The 19,530-nt window shown below is 40.3% G+C and overlaps 1 protein-coding gene and 1 pseudogene across 1 annotated transcript in view; both read left to right on the top strand.

Moving 5' to 3' along the window:
• The window catches only part of NRXN3 (neurexin 3), a 1,807,186-nt gene that overhangs the window by 387,932 nt on the left and 1,399,724 nt on the right, over positions 1–19,530 (top strand). The gene's annotated exons all lie outside the window — the stretch shown is intronic.
• On the top strand, positions 6,396–6,734 carry LOC102814060 (annotated as a pseudogene).

Here is a 19,530-nt window from a genome sequence, read left to right as displayed (position 1 = left end):
AACAACAACAACAACAACACTAAGTTCTTAGAACTTCATAAACCAATTATGTTCCTTTCCCATTAAGAATTATTAATACATCATGATTGGAATTATAAATCAGAGTCCTGGTATGGCACTGTAGAATAAAGCACTGAACTACAAAGTTGGTTTGAACCACAAGGTCATCAATTCAAACCCACCTTGGAAACGCTATACATGGTCACTGTGAGTTGGAACATAACTTAACAACCAGAGTCTTAATAATCTCTGTTCTGGACTCCACTGTGCATGCATCTTAATGTCAATAACTTGGCATGCCCAAGTCTCCCCTCCGTGTGTGTGCTGTTTTCTGATAGAGAACAGCACAGCTGCTTTAGAATTCAGCTGGGTTTTAGGAAGCAGCATAAAGACAAAGAAAAATGTTGCTGCCTGCTACTGCTTTCTTTGTTATTTGGCAATCAGAAGGATGACTGTGCACTGAAGTGGTGCAGGTGGCCTCTTCGATACTAATTCCAGCATCTCAACCAGTTCAGCATTACAAGGGATTTCTCTGGAAGGAAACATAATTCCATCCCTATCCCTGATTGCTTCTATTTGTCCAGTATTGTGGGCACCTGCTTGGCCACCCACCTTCCTTTTCTTTTCTCTCCACTTGCGTCATTTTTCCCCTTCCCTGGGTCAGCCTTTATATCTCAATCCGTCCGCACACTGGATGGGCTCATTCATTGCCTTTCTTCTTGCCATTCTTGTTGTGTGTTCTTTTGTTGGCATAACTGATCCTCTGCTTTGCAAGAGCAGGCCAATGAATTGGTTTATTGCTTTTTTAAAAAGGTCTTTTTTCTTCTCTCTTTTACTGCACCAGTTTTCGGTCAGTCTTTGGTTTAGCCAGCTCACTCTCCCTCTATTGACGAACTTTGTTCTGTGTCTGCCATGCAGATAGATGCTGAGGGAGTCCACACTGAGTGGGGGAAGGAAAAGCCCACTGATAAAGTTGCTGTGGCTCACGGTGTTTAAGTAGTAAAGGGATTGAGTCATGGAGGTTATCAGTACTGATTGTCATTTAACTCGATTGCTAAAAGGTCCTTTTAGAACCTAATGGAATGGTTCCAAATATCCTCCCCACATTCTAACGGAATTTGCAGAATTTAATAGCAAAGCCATTACATATTCTTGGAACGTCTCATCTAACACTGCAGAATATTTGCTACACACCTTTGCTTCACTCCATTTTTGGGCATTTGGAGGTATGAATTTACTTCGTTCAGGATTTTAAATGCTCTTTGTCCAGTCCAGTTTAAAATGATCCAGAGGCTCAATTTCTTTTGTATCCTTTTAGAATATAGTTGTCTATGTGGCACTTCCTAGTAATATAATTTTTAACTAATATGAAATTATATAAGCTCTCAATAGGACATTATGTGTCCACAAGAGAATGCAATGCATACTTGTTTTGTGTAGCAAAATAAGGTTCTCTACACCATTAGTAAAATAATCACAATAGGAACATAGTAGTAAAATCAGCTACATACAGTGATTAATTATCACCACATTTTATTCTTTCAGTAATTCAGGTGAAGGCAGGGACCAGTCACTGGAGAAGGATATCATGTTTCGTAAGGTGGAGGGTCAGAGAAAAAGAGGAAGACCCCCAGCGAGATGGATTGGCAAAGTGTCAGCATCAATGGACTCAAGCGTGGCAACAATTGTGAGGTTGGCCCAGGACTGGGCAGTGTTTCCGTTCCTGTTGTGCATAGGGCTGCTATGAGTTTGTACTTACTCGATGGCACCTAAAAACAATAACAATATATTTAGTTCAAGAACTATGCTGAAGACACTTTGTTGGATATAGTGAAGTTAATAAAGTCAAAGGGGATATGGTATTAGCTGCTTCTGGAGGTTAAACTTTGAATGAGGGGGGATAAAAAGGTGTGATACTTGTTGGTGTTAGGTGATATCGAGTTGGTTCCAACTCAGCGATTTTATGCACAACAGAAAGAAACTCATAATTGTTGCTAAGTCTGGACCCATTACTGTTGCCACTGTAGCAATCCATCTCATTGGGGAGTTCTTCCTCTGTTTCTCTGACCCCTGGCTTAACCTAAGGAACTCTGGTAGCGTAGTGGTTATGAATTGGGCTGCGAATCGCAAGGTCAGCAGCTCGAAACTACCAGGTGCTCCGTGGAAGAAAGATGAGGCTTTCTGCTCCCATAAAGATTTACAGACTTGGAAACCCTGTTCAGGGTCTCTATGGGCCGGAACCAACTCAACGACACTTAACAACAACTGCTTTACCTAGCGTGAATGATATCCTTTTCCGGGAACTAGTCCCTCTTGATAATACGTCCAAAGTATGAGAGCATTTTGGCTGTACTTCTTCCAATACAAATTTGTTTGTTCTTAGTCATGGTATTTTTAATATTCTTCTACAACACTATAAATCAAATGCATTAATTCTTTTATAGTTTAATACTTAGCAGAGAATAATAGATTGTTTTTCGGGGGTGCAAAATATGTTGGTGGAAAAAAGGTAAGCATAATACCAAATGCTAGGATCTACAGAAGGCACATATAGGAATTATGAAGGGTTTAGTACATTCTGATTGAGTAGAGAACAGGAGCAAGGACATTTTGGGCAGAGTTTATGAAACAAATCCACTGCCATTGAGTTGCTTCTGACTCTTACAATTTCCTTAGGGTTTCCAATAGTGTAAATCTTTATGGTAACAGACAGTGTCATCCTTTTTTCCTTAGAGTGGCTGGTGGGTTTTAAGTGCCAGACTTGTGGTTAGCAGCCCAATGCTTAGCTCACTGTGCCACCAGAGCTCCTATGGGAAGAATAAAGAACAAAGAAACTGAACAATATATGGAATATGTATGGCTGCGACATACTTCAGTGGACCTGGAGACTATGGGAGGTGCTGGAGCATGGTCCTGGTGGAAGGCTGTGTGTTAATACACCGGACCACATTGTCAGCTTGAACTGCAAGGTCAGAGGTTCAAGCTCACCAGGCACTCCTTGGAAACTCTATGGGTTGGAACTGACTTGACAGCACTTAACACCACCACCACAGAGTGTTGTAGTTTGAAAAAAAAATAAACTGGGTAATGATTGCTGACAAGAATCTGACTTGGTAAGCATTAAGGAATCAGCAAATTACGGTACAGGGCCAAATCTAGCACAGAGTCTGATTTCATAAATAAGGTTTTGGGGGGCACAAATATGCCCATTTGTTTTTATATTGTTGAATGCTTACGTGCTATAATGGCAGAGTTGGATAGCTGTGATAGGGACTGCCTGGCCCAAAGGCTTAAAATGTTTCCCATGTGACCTGTTCCAGGAAAGTTTGCTGAGCCTTGGATTTACTTCCAGTAAGCCCCTTGTACCAGGATGCACAATCTATAATCATAATGGCAAGTCATTTAGAATGTAGGCATTTCTGGAGCAATGTTTTACAAGTACGGGCTCAACTCTTTGGAAGAATGATTGAGTGACTATGCATTTCTGTTCAGATATCATGGTATAATGGAGTTAGGGTAAAAGCACGAGGTATTGCTTACTTTTGGGACAAAAGTTAGACGTGAGGAGAATCAGAGAGCGGTGTCCTGTTTAGGCCACACTCTGCTTTGTTGGGAGAGACATCTAACAACATTTGAGAACAGTTGTCACTATAAGTGATTCCAGAGGATGCAGTTACAATTATGAGATAGAGACTGCCGTGGCTTACACTGTGTCCCCCCCCAAAATGTGGTTTGGAATCCCAACCCCTATAATGATGCTCCTCTATAGAACACATTGGAAAAATGGATCACGGCATACTCATATTTCCTCCTAGCTTGTCAAATGTGGTACGATCGAAAAACCTTCTTACACTAAAAATATCCTCACCATTTGTATGCATACTTGAAATGGGGTTTTCTTTGTTATGAACCCATATCAGTGCTGGATGTGTCTTAAACCTTTTCACTTTTGAGATTAGACACAAAGCAAATTAGACATGGAGAGAAACAAAGAGAAATGAGGGCAAGTGCCTAGCCTTATTTTAAACAAAATGACAGATGGAGATTACCAGGCAATGCCCAGAACACAAGAGATGCATAGTCAAGGATTTTCCCCAGGAGCAGATAGAGAGAGTCTTCCTTTATTTTTGCTGTTTCCCTGAATTCAGAATTCTAGCTTCTGAAACTGTGGAGTCTTGGTGTGGTGCTGCAGGATAGTGCACTGGACTGCAAGGTCAGTTTGAGCTGCAAGGTTGGTGGTTCAAACCTACCAGCCACTCCTCAAAAACTCCATACAGGGCCACTATGAGTTGGAACCAACTTGATGACACTTAACAACAACAAACTATTAGAACATGCTCTTTATTAGAACCACCCACTTGTGGTGTACTGGCTCTTTGAAGAAACGTGGGATAAAATACCTACCCAATGATCCACAGGATGGGTGACACCAGGAAGAAGCCAATCTTTGGAGGCTTAGACCATACCACTTCTTACTCATCCAGGGCAGCTTAGCTTTATGAGGGGTCTTCCAAAAGTGTGTGGAAAATGGAATTTAAAAATAAGGCACTTTTTAATGAGCTGTTTGAAGATCTCCCCCCTCATATTTGCCCTAATTCCCTCACCTTAAACTGTGTCCTACCAAGAAGCCAGCTCTCAAAGATTATGTAATTATCACAAATATTGCACAAGAAACATCCTTCCTTATACCTCTCAGTAATTAACTAGTTCCAGATGGGGAGGGACAGAGGAGGTCTGAATTAATGCAAGGTTATTGTATTTCACATATATAAAATTCTTCTTTTATTTTGTGTCAGCACCAGTAACTTCCTTGGCTTACAGTAGATGACATATACTTTATTAGTTTATACTTATTGATTTTTAAAACATAATGTCTGCATGATTGACTTACTTAAAGTTCACAGCATTTATCTCACTTCAGATAACAATGCCAATTTTCAGAAGCATGAAATCTATTCTGCCTTTTATTTCTGCAGTAGTGGGAGTCGGAGGACCCTGTGAAGCCCAGGCCTCCCTCCCTTCATGTGCGAGGGTGTAGGCTTCTTCCCTCTCCCTCTCTCTTCCTGTTCTCTCTCTCCTTCCCTTCCTGTCTTCTTACCTCCCTTCCTTCTCTGAAGTTCATCCTTCTCTCTTTTCTCTCTTTCATCTTCCCTCCTTCTGTCCCCCTTGTTTGTCTTTTTTTTCTTTTTTCTTTTAATAGATCTAGTACTGATGCGGCACTCTAGAATTAGCACTGTGCGGTGAACCACAAGGTCAGCAGTTCAAACCCACCAGCTACTACTCAGAAAACTTATACAGGGTCACTGTGAATCAGAGTCAACTCAAAGGCACTTAACAACAACAATGTCAATATTGTGACAAAGAGCCCCGGTGACACAGTGGGCTTAGTGTCCAGCTTCTAACCCAAATACCAAACCAGACCCAGTGCCAAGGAGTCAATTTCAACTCACAGTGACCCAATATAGGGTTTCTGGGACTGCACATCTTCACGGCAACAGACATCCTCATGTTTCTTCCTTACAGTAGCTGGTGGTTTTGAATCACTGGCCTTGCAGTTAGCAGTGCCACCCTAACCCACAGCAACCCCAGGGCTCCTTGTTAACCCATCGTCTGCTTCAAGGGAGAAAGATGAGGCAGTTTGCTTCCATAAACACATACAGCCTGGAGAACTCTATGGGGCAGTTCTACTCTGATACGAGTTGGAATCAATTTGACGGCAGTGAGTTTGGTTTTGGGCTGTTGTTATTTAGTGCATGTAGCTAGAATAACTAACTTATTGGAGCCAGTATGCCACAGTAAACGTCTAAGATAATATTTACATAGTATCTGGAAGTTAAAAGGTTAGGAAATTCTCAGACGGGTTGGTACTTTATGTTCAGGATATATTAGTTGAGAGAATTCAGTGGCTATTTTAATATCTATATGTGGGTGTATTTGAATTATGGGGTGGTGTTGTAGGATAGGCACTGGACTACTAACTAAAAGGTTGGTAGTTCAAACCTGCCAGCTGCTCCTTGGAAACCCTATATAGGGTGTCTATGAGTCAAAACCAACTCAACAGCACACACCAACTACATGGTGCTTTTAAAACTCCTGCCTTTATTTTAAACAAGGTCCTTGTAGAATGACTCAAACATGGCAAAACTTGCTGAGGAAACCTGTAAGAAGAGCAGTGAGGAGAATACCTTAGGTATAGTGATGATACAAGTGGTGGTGGTGGTAGTTATGTGTGTGGAGTTGGTTCCAACTCATAAGTTGGGGCACTGTAGGATAGGCACTGTACTGCAAACCACAAGACCGGCAGTTCAAACCCACCAGCTGCTCCTCCAAAACTCTATACAGAGGCAGAAGCAACACAGAGGAAACAGGAGTGACCCAAGAACACTACCAGCACCATGAGCCTCCTCAACAAGCCCAAGAGCAAGCTGACCCCAGAGGAGCTGCAGAAGTGGAAGGAGGAGAAGTTTAACCCGGGGCCTTGGTCGGTGCTCACGCAGTCGGTCAAGAACAACACCCAAGTGCTCATCAACTGTGGCAACAACTAGAAGCTTTTTGACAGGCCCTGCCACATGGTGCTGGAGAATGTGAAAGAGATGTGGACCAAAGTCCCCAAGAGTGGCAAGGGCAAGAAGAAGTCCAAGCCCGTTAATAAGGACCGCTACATCTCCAAGATGTTCCTGTGTGGGGACTTTGTCATCGTGGTCCTGTGGAACCCACTCATCACCGGCAAGTAGGGGTCCAAAGCTGCCTCCCACCACCCCGTGAAGACTTGCCCTGTATTGGGAATAATAAAGTCCATGTGTTTTTTTTACTAAAACAAAACAAAACACAAAACTCTATACAGGATAGCTAGGAGTCAGAACCAACGTGACTGCACTGAACAACAGATCTTTGTGAGAGCAGAATGCCTCATCTTTCTCACATGGAGCGGCTGGTAGATTCGAACTGCTGATTTTGAAGTTAGCAGCATAACTTGTCATCTGGTACACTACAAGTGCTGCTTGATGATAGGAGTGAAGAAGGACTTTTACAAACATCTCATTTTGTTTGTAAAAGTCCTTCTTTCTTTGTTGTTTACAAAGCCAACAACCATGAGAAAATGAAGAGGACAGGAACTGCTTGTCTGAAGCAGAGACTCATGAACATTGTTAGGTGTTGCTGAGCTAAGCACAGCTGAGTTTCTGGAGTGTGTGTGTGTGTGTGTGTGTGTGTGTGTGTGTGTGATTATGTGTCTGACCTTATTTATTGTTATGTAGATCCCTAGTTTCTTCCACTCTGCTTTTTCTCCACACTCCATTTCTATCATCTTTCTAAGACGTCATTCATGCTATTTATTTTTATAGACATACTGTCTTGTTGGAAATAACTGGAATGACTGATAATCTTATTTAAAGTGTTTCCATATGTTCATTTACCCTTGAATTTTAAAGGAATGTGTAAAATGAGGGGGCTTCAAAAAGTTTGTAGAAAAATCCCATTATTTTTTAGTTCAGTGTTTCTATGAGCTTTATGTGGCTCCCTCATATTGATATAAGCTGTGGGGTATGAGAGAGTGTGTCCTGGTGTGGTGGTGTGGGTTAATGAGCTAGACTGTAAGGTCGGTTTGATCCACAACATTGGTGGTTCAAGCTTACTAGCCACTCCTCAGACTCCCTATACAGGGTCACTATGAGTCAGAACTGACTTGACGGCTATGAGTCAGAACTGACTCGATGGCACTTAACAACAACAACCAACATATACATATGTTACAGTGGATTCTCCATACTCTGCTGCTCCTCTGCACTAGCAAGCTTCTTCATTAGGAGAAAGAGGGGAAACAGAACTCTGGCTTTATCTGAGGAGTGCATTCTGTCTGTGAACACCATCCTTTGGTTGTGTGCTGGAAAAGGGGAATGAGGACATTTTCTCTAGTAAATGCAATTCTAAAAGTAAGTTAGAATGAAGCAGATTTGGATATGCAAAGATAGAGCAACATTAGCCATTGTTAGTCATCTGTTCTTCATGCTGCTGAGGGAAACAAGGGAGGAGAGAAAAAGAGCAAAGACGAAGGGCACTGAGAGATTGACTAGCAGGAGAAAGGAAAGCAAAAGAGAATACGCCATAGAGTTGGCACTCTAGGAAATCAAAGAACAGAATGGAACCCACACAGATGACTGGGATCCTGGTCACCCTAAGCATTATGCTCTGTGTTGTGTCCACCCGAGCAAATTTTGCTCATATCTAGTCACATTTATCTAACAAGAAGAATGGCATTTGCCACATGGATATAGTAGGAACGTAGTCGATTGTATAGGTTTACATATGTGGTTTCCATAGAAGATCAGTATCCATACCCCAGGCTACTCTTTTCATTGTGCCTTCCTAGTGTGGTACTGTGGGTTAATGTGCTGGATTGTAAAGTTGGTTGGATCCACAAGGTTGGTGGTTCAAGCTGACTCGACAGCACTTAACAACAACAGTCTTTTAAGCATTTGACACTCTGGGGTTGGGAGACTTAAAGTTTATTATACTTCATGTATACTCTTGACATTAAGGTAATATACAATTTAAAGAATTAACACAACATGCCCATATTTATGAGGAAAAGGAAATTTCAGCTATTATAGTCCCATGTTGCATGTCATATAAGTACACTCTATAAAATCATTTTTGTAAGTGTTAAAAAGTAAATTACAAAAACTTGTTAAACGTTCCTAAAAAAGTGCTGATTCTTCAAGTTTTATTTTGAAAAGAAAATACCTCAAGTTCTTTTATACTTTTAGATAGAATGTTGTTTTCGTTGTTGCTGTTAGGTATACAGTCAAGTTGGTTCTGACTCTTAGTGACCTTTGTGCAACAGAAGGAACTGTTGTCTCTTCTTGAATCATCTTCACAATTGTTGCTAAGTTTGAGCCCATTTTTGCAGTCACTGTGGCAGTCCACCTCCTTGGCCCTCCACTTTTCCAAGCATGAGGTCCTTCTCCAGGGACTGGTCCTTCCTGCTAACACGTCTAAAGAATGTGAGATGACGTCTCATTGTACTTACTTTTAAGGAATTTCCTTCCATGTATTTCTTCCAAGACAGATTTGTTCATCATTGTCAGTATTCTTTGCCAGCACCCCAACTCAAATGCATTTAGAATTCTACAAACATGAGATATTGTAAAAGAATTTAAAAATAATATTATCAATAATAATAATAATAATAATAATATCTATTTGGATACTTTGGACTATAAACTACAAGGTTGGCAGTTCAAACCTACCAGCTGCTCCTCAGAAACTCTATATAGTATCACTAGGAGTTGGAGCTGACTCCATGGTACTTAATAGCAACAATTTGGATACTTCATAGATACTCTTCACTTTAAGAAAAAAACAAAACAAAAACAACTTCTGAGACCATAGAATCAAACATACCAAGTCCTCAGAATTGGATTAGGTCTGGGAAAAGAGAGAGAAGATGAGAAATGAAAGGATAAGAATATCTACTATCGATGTTATGACCAGGGAATTCAATGGCTCATTTTAGTGAATGCCTGACTGTGAACTCTTCATCCATCATCTCACTTTTCCTCATAACAACTCTGCTGGGCAGGCTTTCTAAGTCTGATTTTACAGATGCTTACGTAAGTCCAAGGAACATCGATGACTTGTTCAAAGTCCTGGAACCTCTGTAGGCTAGGTGGAGCTTTCATGTCAGTTCAAGTCTAAACCCTAACTCTTCCTCCCAGTTGGTAATCTTGTCTCCTGTAATTAATATTAAGCCCCTTATCCTGCCCATCTTTGAAGCCATTCTATAATGAATGACGTAAACTAGCTAAATGGCAGTGTGGTGGCTCTGTAGGATAAGCACTGGACTGCAAATTACAAGGACTGTGACTTAAGCCCACCAGCTGCTCTAGGGGAGAATGATGAGGCTTTCTGTTCTCACAAAGATTTATAGCCTCAGAAACCCTATGCAGGATTGCTATGAGTTGGAACCCACTTGTAGGTACACAGCAACAACAATGATGATAATTATTTTAAAAAGAGTTCTCTCACCTCAATTCAGGTCTCATTTCAAGCCCTGGTAACTCTTCAAGGAGAAGATTTGTTCCTACATTGTTCTGTATTTCTGGAACCATCTTTCTCTACAGAACTATGCAAGCTGCACATTTTCTTGAACATATAAGTGCTCTTTCAGTCTTCCTGCTTTCTGTACCACTCATCTTGGCTCTAAATCATATCTTCTGTCTTTGACTTTTATTTAACTATCTTAAATGAATGCATTTTATCACCTGAACTTGAACGTTAGTGTTTTCAGAAGAAAACCTATGAATTTTCTATTTCCTTTCTCCGGGGGCTGATATTATAACTTACTGAATTAAAGTCTCACTGTGTGATCTGGATAAAATATGGTAATATTAAAGTCATAAAATAATCTCCATCAAAGTTATTGTCTACTGTAATTCCTCCCGCTGGCATTTTTTATGCTTTGTTGTTGTTATGTGCTGTACAGTCGGTTCTGACTCATATCGATCGACTCTGGGTAGGGTTTCCAAGGAGCAGCTGATGGGCTTGAACCATCGACCCTATGATTAGCAGCCCAGTGCTTATCCTACAATTCCACCAGGACTTACTAGCTCCACATCCCCTATATTAACATAACACACCAAACTAAAATCTTGATGGTAAGAAGGACAAGTGTAGGAGTCTGAGTAGCTCCCTCCCATACAGGGTTGCTATGAGTCAGGACTGACTTGATGGCACTTAGCAATGACAACAACAACAATACTTATTTCAGACCTGGATCTAAGGTAAGTACGATATTGAGAAAAGATGACTTTTTGTCCCCCTGGGTTCCAGTTGCTTTTAGTCACTCTTGACTTCCCTAAACTGCCTCCTTAAAAATAAATGCAGTTGAGTGGCATCGACTCTTCTCACTCACAGTGACCCCATTTGTCTCAGAGTCAAACCTTGCTCTTTAAAGAATTCAGTGGCTGAAATTTCAGAAATAGCTCACCAATTAGAACCTCCAGTCTTTCAGTTCACAGCCATTTGCACTACCCAAGGAATCCAATGTACCTTCTTACCTCCTGTTAATCTCTAGTTCCTGATTAATTGTTAAAAATATGGGCTCAGACTCCTGGTATGGCATTGTAGGATCAGCGCTGGACTGTTAGCCATGAGGTCGGCAGTTTAAACCCACCAGCTGCTGCTTGGAAACCCTATACAGGGGCTCTATGAGTCAGAACCAGCTCAATGGCATGTAACAACTAGAATTTTCTTTCCCTGGTCTATCACTTCATGTTTTTTCCTCTCGTCCTATACTCCCTTCAGATATGCAGGCTTGTTGTTGTTGTTGTTAAGTACCATGGAGTCAGTTCTGACTCAGCCATCCTGTATAGGATTTCTGAGGAGCAGCTGGTGAGTTTGAACTGCTGAAGTCATGGTTCAAGCCGACCTTGTGTTCTAGTGCATTATCCTTCAGGGCCACACAGAAGTGAAAAATATAAGGTTGAACCAGCAATCCATCTTACTCAAGCCTACTTCAAGGTTGTCTCCTATGTAAGGGACAGGGAGTATGAGTCCAGCATGTGGGTTGGACGTCATTCTTGATCCACCTTGTAGTGTGTTAAATCGACTCCGGCATCAGCTAAATTATTTCTGCAAGCCTGAAGTATTTTGATGGAAATGGACAAGCAAGCAAAGGAATTTGCAAAAGAATTCTGTTTTCTGCCTGTCAAGCCTCTAGCAAGGAGATGGCCTTATTCAAAATCCCACACTTGAGCTCCCTCTGGTGGTAAACTTCAGACACACCTCAGTCTAGATAGAAAAATTTGACCATGAAAGGAATGTTTGACATTAAGACCTCATTTCCAATTTATGTTTTAACCTGGAATGTATTTCGTAGCCTATTATGTATTTATGTGTTCTCTCTATTGATTTGACTGCTACTTACATAAAACAGTGATAAGTTATGCAATGCATTTAATAAAATTATTTAAAATATAATGTATAAAACTGTCATTTAATGTTTTTCCACTTAATGCCTTAGAGGAACTTGAAAATGGAAATACTTAAAGAAGTAGACAAATAAGACAAAGGAGAAGAATCTAAAGAGCAAGCAGCAGCAGCTGTAATGCTAAATTAAATCAAAACTAGCACTGAATTCTAAAGCATCCATGCTCAAACAAGCACAAGCTACATGGACAATGACCTTCAAATTCTTGATTTCCCATTGAGTACAGGATGAAATGTAATCCTTTTACTTGATATACAAGGCCCTTCACAGGCTAACCCTGGTTTACCTAAGCCTATAGTTGACTACCCTTCTTGGATTTTAGGCTCTGGAAATACTGGATGGATAGATGAATGGATGGATGGATAGGATAGATTGGACTGGATTAGATAACTGCCATTGAATTGACCGACTCATGGCAACCAAGTGTAAAACAGAAGGAATGATTGCTTGGTCTTGGTCATCCTCATAGTCACTGGCATGTTTGTGCCAAGCCGTCTCACTGAGGGTCTCCCTCACCCTCAGTGGTCTTCTCTTTCACCAGACAGGATGCTCTCCAGCAGTTGATTCCTACTGATGATTGTGAGTCAGACAGTGTTCTCTTGTGATCCATACGTTTTCATCAGAAAATGTTTGCAAAGTAGCTCGCCAAGCTTTTCTCCTCCAGGAATACTGTTGTTGTTTTTGTGTGCTGTGGACATAGTCACGTTGTAGGACAGAGGAGTGTAGTGGTTACAAGTCGGGCTGCTAACTCTAAGGTCAGCAGTTCAAAACGACCAACCGTTCTGCAGGAGAAAGATGAGGCTTTCTGCCCCCATAAAGGTTTACAGCCTCAGAAACCCTATGCAGGGTCGCTGTGAGTGGGAACTGACTCCACATCACACCACCACCACCATCTGGCTTCTAAATCACATGCTCTCCCTTTCTATTTTGATTTAAATATTTTACATATCTGTATTTAATCAGTTCAGTGGGACAGCTAATTTTTTCAAAGGAGGACTGTGGATTTTTTCTTTTTGCTTCCATGCTCTAATGTATTTGTGTGATCTGGGTAAATTTAATCATTTTGAGAGTTAATAATCTATAAAATGATCAAAAGATTATAGCATGTTATTGTTTCAACCTAGCATATTAATAGTCTCCATTTGAAAGTTAATTTATAATCTATGAATAAATTTTATAAAGATTGAATAGGAACAGTGAAACTAGACCTTATGTGAATATGATATTCGGAATAAGAGTGAATAATCATAATTTTTATTTAAACCAAAATAAACAAAAAAAGACTTGGGGGAATAGAAATGACTAATTTTAAGGGAATTTTTAAAAAGACAATAGAATTAATGTCCCATAAGGGTAACAACGTATAAGCACAGAGCCTTGGCAGTGTAGTGGGCTATATGGGAAAAAAGATGAGGCTTTCTGCTCCTGCAAAGATTTATAGCCTTAGAAACTCTATGTAGGGTCATTATGAGTCAGAACCAATTCATACCAAGTAGGTACAATTGAAAATAAAATGATATAGCTGATGGCGAATTTAGCCATAAGAAATTAATGCATTGGCCATTATTTTGACTAACTTATTAAACTTGATTATGTCCATAAAGATGAAGCAGTTATTTCCTTGTCACACTTGTGTTATTATAACTTCAGTTAATCAAGTTCAAATGTATCCTGCCCTGCCTAGTTTTCCAGGTTTCTCTTCTAATCTTTCACTTTGCACTGTGACCTACACTCTATCCAAACTGGGCATCAAATGCATTCTCCCTACGTTTCCCATTCCCACCATTTTTATTGTTTCTTCTAGTTAAGATGCCCATCCCCATCATTTTCTCCATGTCTGAGTTCCCCTAGGAGTCCTGGTGTGATTCAAATCCATCAGTCGCTCCTCAGAAACCCTTTATGGGGTCGATGGCACTTAATAAGTTCATCTAACCTTCCTGACACAATTCAGATATCATGTACGCCGCCAATCAACTTTCCATGATCCCTAAACACAATCACAGCTTTCTCTAAACTCATTTACTTGTTCTCTTTTTTTCTGCTATGTCTAGTAGCTGTGAATACGAGGGGTATATCTTTCCTGACAGTCAATACTTCAGGGGAAAATATTGTCTCCAGCTGCACCTTAGCTTCCCTAACCCCATAAAACTCATTTCAGTAGCTGCAGAGAGGTTAAGAGTTGACCTGGCCTTAATAGGTTCAGAAAGTGATTCTAGTTTCTAGTTTCATTCATTCAGTCTCTCTCCTATGTACTCTTCTTCTCTTTGTATTTTGGCTTCTTTCTCATAGGTTTGCAGTCCCTACTACATTGGAGCCATGCCCTTAGGTGACTTCTCTGTCAAATCCACTTAGAAAACTTGGTATGAGTCTTGTTTTCTATCCTTGGCTTGGAGCATGTGCTTATCCTGAAGCAGTAACTAGCCAACATAATCATGGTACAAAAAATGGCTGCCCGCTTCATGGCAGGGAGTCATGTCTATTACCAAAAGTCAGGGAGGTGGTGCTGGGCAAGCAAAGCCTCCATTCCTTAAATATAGAAAGAAGAAATCTTTTATAGTCCCCCACACAAAGACAAGCAATGCTATCGGTTTGGAATTTTCTTCAAGTGTTTTTAAAATTCATTTGTCCATTTTTGAAATTAGACTACATATAGAATTTTGGATGTTGGTTTTCCAACCTAGCATTATAAAGTCACTATTGTCTACAGTCTTAAACATTTCATAAACATATGAGGTATAGCAGCTCTCGAATGTGCCCGATTTGTGCCCACCAAGGACTTTACGTCCTAGAACCCTTTTTCTGTCCCTTTGTTGTTGTTAAGTGCTGTTGAATCAGTTCCAACTCATAGTGACCCTGTATAGGGTTTACAAAGAGCATCTGATGGGTTTGAACTGCTGACCTTACAGTTAGTTGTCCAGTGCTTATCCTACATCACCATACCAGGATTCCTCTCTGCCCCTATAACGCCACAATTCTTGAGATGGTGAGACTTGTAAGCAGAGGTTTAAAATAAATCAAGTAGGATATGCACTTTGAACTATGCAATCTTAACCAACATTTTCTTAGGTTATATTTTCTAGAAGAGTTTTTGTATGGACGCTTTTCAACTTGTCTGCATGTTTCCCATGTCATACAGAGTTCAAAATGTAGTTACTTACAAGCTGCACTCTCGTTAGTACATTAAGGATAAAAGACATATACATCTTAAAAACTTACATCATGTCTTCATTATTGTTGTTAAGCGTCTTTGAATTTGTTCCAATCCATAGTGCCCTGTATAGGGTTTCCAAGGAGTAGCTGGTGAGCTTGAGCCACTGACCTTGTGGTTGAAACCAACTTTGCAGTCCATTGCATTAATTCCATAGATCTTTTGATAAAGCTATAACTTAATATCAACAGATATGGGTATTTCTATGTTAATACTCTTTATGATTTAACATTCTAATTAATAAGATCGTTGGCTAAATCCAATGCTCTCGTGTATCTTTAATTCTAGAATCAAGAAATGCAAAAAGCCTTGGAGTGTATCTGTTCCAAGTTCTGGTAGTGTAGTGGTTACGAATCGGGCTGCTAATCTAACGGTCAGAAGTTCAAAACAACCAGCTGTTCTGTGGGAGAAAGATGAGGCTTTCTGCTCCTGTAAAGATTTATGGCCTCGGAAACCCGGTACAGCGTCACTATGAGTCAGGACTGGCTCCACAGCATATCACAACAACAACAACGGCTTTCTATGGTTTAACATTTAATTAATAAGATCATTGGCTAAATCCAATGCTCTCATGTATCTTTAATTGTAGAATCAGGAAATGTAAAAAGCCTTGGACTGTACCTGTTCCAATTTGATGATTCCACCGTAGTCAGTCCTGCTACATTGTTTAAATGTCTACTGATAGGTTATGGGGAACTTGCTGCATCACCAATCTACTTAGTCCATATTGAGCCAGTTCTGTTTGTAGGCACTCCCCCCTCTACTCTATCTTTTTAATCCTAATTGTGCTCATGAGGAAACTACATAGACCAAGAGGCAGTTGTTAGAACACAACACGAGGACACTAAATGGTTTAAAATCAGGAAAGGTGTGTGCCAGGGTTGTATTCTTTCACCATGCATATTAAATCTATACTCTGAGGAAGTAATCTGAGAAGCTGGGTTGTATGAAGATGAACATGGCATCTGGATTGGAGGAAAACTGATTAACAAGCTGCGGTATTCAGGTGATACATTATTACTTACTGAAAGTGAAGAGGATTTAAAATACTTACTGGTGATCAAAGACCACAGTCTTCAATATGGGTTGTACCTCAGTGTAAAGAAAACAAAAATCCTCACCACTGGACCAATAAATAACATCATGATAAATGGAGAAAAGATTGAAGTTGTCAAAGACTTCATTTTGCTTGATCAGCTATCAACACTCGCAGAAGCAGCAGTCAAGAAATCAAACGACGTATTGCATTAGGCAAATCTGCTGCAGATTAAAGTGTTCGAGAACAAAAAGGTGTCAGTTTAAAGACTAAGGTACACTTGACCCAAGCCATGGTATTTTCAGTAGCATCATAGGCATGTGGAAGTTGGACCATGAATACAGAAGATCCCTAGAGAAGGATTGTATCATGCTTGATAAATTGAAAGACCCCTGATGAGATGGATTGGCACAGTGCAGCAGCAGCAATGGTCTCAGGCTTAACCATGATTGTCAAAATGGTGCAGGGATAGCTTGTGTTTCCTTCTCCTCTTAGAGGCAATGTGGTATTGGTTAAGATTTCTCATCCATTGAATGCATGTTGAATGGGTTGTGCAGAAGATTGTATGACATTCTGCATGGAAGTCGTTGGTCCACAGTACCACTCTGTGGGCATTTCTTACTATCAATGCAACCTCATTTTGTTGTTATTTGAGCAAACATATCCTGATTGTTGGTTCATGGTAAAAACCTGCTCTTTTTGCCTGTGACATTCTTTCCCAGGATAGTCAAGAAGCTGGCTCCATTTTCAAGTGTTAGCAATTTGACTGTCGTTTACTCAGAGAAGCATCTCTGACTCGTCCGTCTAAGATGACCTGCCCTTGCCCTGGTCACTCTTTATCCTTGTGCTCTATTTATTTGCCTCACTGATTTTACCACTGTTTGCAATGATCTTCTCTAATTTCCTTGGTACTTAGCTCTCTTTCTCTGCGGGAATATAAGCAACATGAGAGCAGAAACCTCCTATTTATCCTTCATCTAGAATGACATCTGCTGCTTAGTAAGTACCCAGAAGAGTTTTGTTGCATAAAAATTTGGGGGCTATTAAACTTCTAGGCACTTTTCAGATGACTAATTTCCAAGATTGAGCCTCACCATCCCTTATCAATGGAATGAATATTTACTACCTAAACCTGGAGTCTGTTTTTTTCTTGCAAATGGTGACTTCTCACTTTCCATACAGAGTGGCAATTTTTCCATATTCCATACTGAATTACATCTTGAACCTTTTGTGATAGTTTTCTAGTGATAAAACCATTGTGCATGTGCAGAGTACTTACCATGTATGGCATAGTCTTGTGAGTCTTTACATTTTATGTTACTTAGTAGTAAAGACAGAGTCCTGGTTTGGTGCTGTGGGTTAATGCACTTGGCTGCAAAGTCTGTTTGAACCACAGGTTAGTGGTCGATGGTTCAAGCTCACCAGCTGCTTCTTTCAAACCTATACAGGGTCACTATGGGTCAGAACTGACTCGATGGCATGTAACAACAACAACAACAATAGTTAAAACAATTCCTCCTTTAAAAATGAGAACACTGACACATATTGCCTCCTAATAACTTGTCTAAGCTACACAGCTATTAAATTGCAGAGATGAGATTTGAGCCCAGGCAGTCTGAGCCTGAGTAATATAAACAACCTTCTTCTGAGCTTTGTGTTATTTGCAAATCTGATTATGTATCAGGGAGTTCTGGTGGCACAGTGGTTAAGCATTGGGCTTTTGAACACCAGGGGAGCAGTACAAACGCACCTGCTGCTCCGCTGGAGAACAATGAGGCTGTCTGCTTGCATGAAGATGTAGAGTCATGAAAACCCTATGGAGCAGTTCTAAGGTCTCCTGAAAGGACGCTGAGTTGGAGTCTACTCAACAGCAGTGGTTTGGTTTGGGTTTCCATTTGTATCTATCTATAGTCAAGTCATGGTAATGCTCAACCTTTATAACAATCTAGTTGCCTTCATCCTGGCTAAAACTAAACCACAATTAAAGTATTTGGGGCATGTTGTCAACTAATTATCCATAAGACTGAAGATTTGATAAAACTGTGGGGAAGTTAGGAAAATGAAATCCAAGCCATGCATTTCTGTGAAATACTAACCAGAATTTCTATCAAAAGGACAATCTTACCAAACTCATTTTATTTTAGTTTTAAGCCTTAATCATTTCTGCATGTTCAGATGTGGTGGTGTGGCTTAATGCCCTGCACTGCAAAGTAGGTTTGAACCTCAAGATTGGCGGTTCAAGCTAATCAGCTACTCCTTGAAAACCCATCCTATACAGGGTCACTATGGGTAAGAACCAACTTGAAGGCACTTAGCAGCGACAGCAATGACATTTTCTCTTATTTCACTGAAGATTTACAGCAACTTGCTACAGTAATAGTTCACAAAATTAATGATATGATGTACATGAAAATAAAAAATAGGTTCAGAGAAAAATAAGTTAGAGTAAAACACAAGACAATGGAGTAAGACACAAATATGCAGCTATGAAGGACCACACACAATTGCCTTGAACCTCACGTTGATAGTTTTAAAGCTCTTGGTTCACAAATTCAGTTTGAGCCACAAGGTTGGTGTTTCAAACACACCAGCCACTCCTTGGAAATCCTATACAGGGTCGCTGTGAGTCAGAATCTACTCGAAGGCACTTGGCAACAACGACAATAGTGGAAAACATTATGCCAGTTATTCAAGGAGAACTTAATTTTCCTATTACATACCTTAAGCGTATGTTTCTACATGGGACTGTTAATTTTAAGATGTATGAGGGTAACTCAAAAAGTATTGCTCCTCAAGTTCCAGTTCATACGTGTAAGGGCTTATTCTAAATGAAATATGTTTCAGCATGGTTCTGTGATCACTGGATGGCTGCACACAAGTCCTTGCAGTAATACACTTGTCTTAGTCTCATTAAGGTACGAGCTCTGGTAGCGTAGTGATTACGAATCGGGCTGCTCACCTCAAGGTCGGCAGTTTGAAACTACCAGCCGATCCAGAGGAGAAAGATGAGGCTTTATGCTCCCGTAAAGATTTATAGCCTTGGAAACGCTGTGCAGGGTACTATGAGTTAGAATCAACTCCATCACAGTACTTAACAACACAACAATCTCATTAGGGTGCCTTCAAAAAAAGATCCAATCAAACCAGTAGTTTCCAAGCTGAGCCAGTTAAATTCAAGGCAGAGAGGTCAGCCCAGAAGGCTAGCAAAATTGCTTTTTGGGATTCGAAAGGGTTAATTTTGATTTTCCTAAGAGACAGCACAATCACAGGGACTTACTAGTAAAGAAAATTGAAAAT

This window comes from Chrysochloris asiatica, unplaced genomic scaffold (assembly GCF_000296735.1).
Source record: "Chrysochloris asiatica unplaced genomic scaffold, ChrAsi1.0 scaffold00070, whole genome shotgun sequence".
NCBI classification, from domain to species: Eukaryota; Metazoa; Chordata; class Mammalia; order Afrosoricida; family Chrysochloridae; genus Chrysochloris; species Chrysochloris asiatica.
This window is presented reverse-complemented; position numbering and strand designations above follow the sequence as displayed.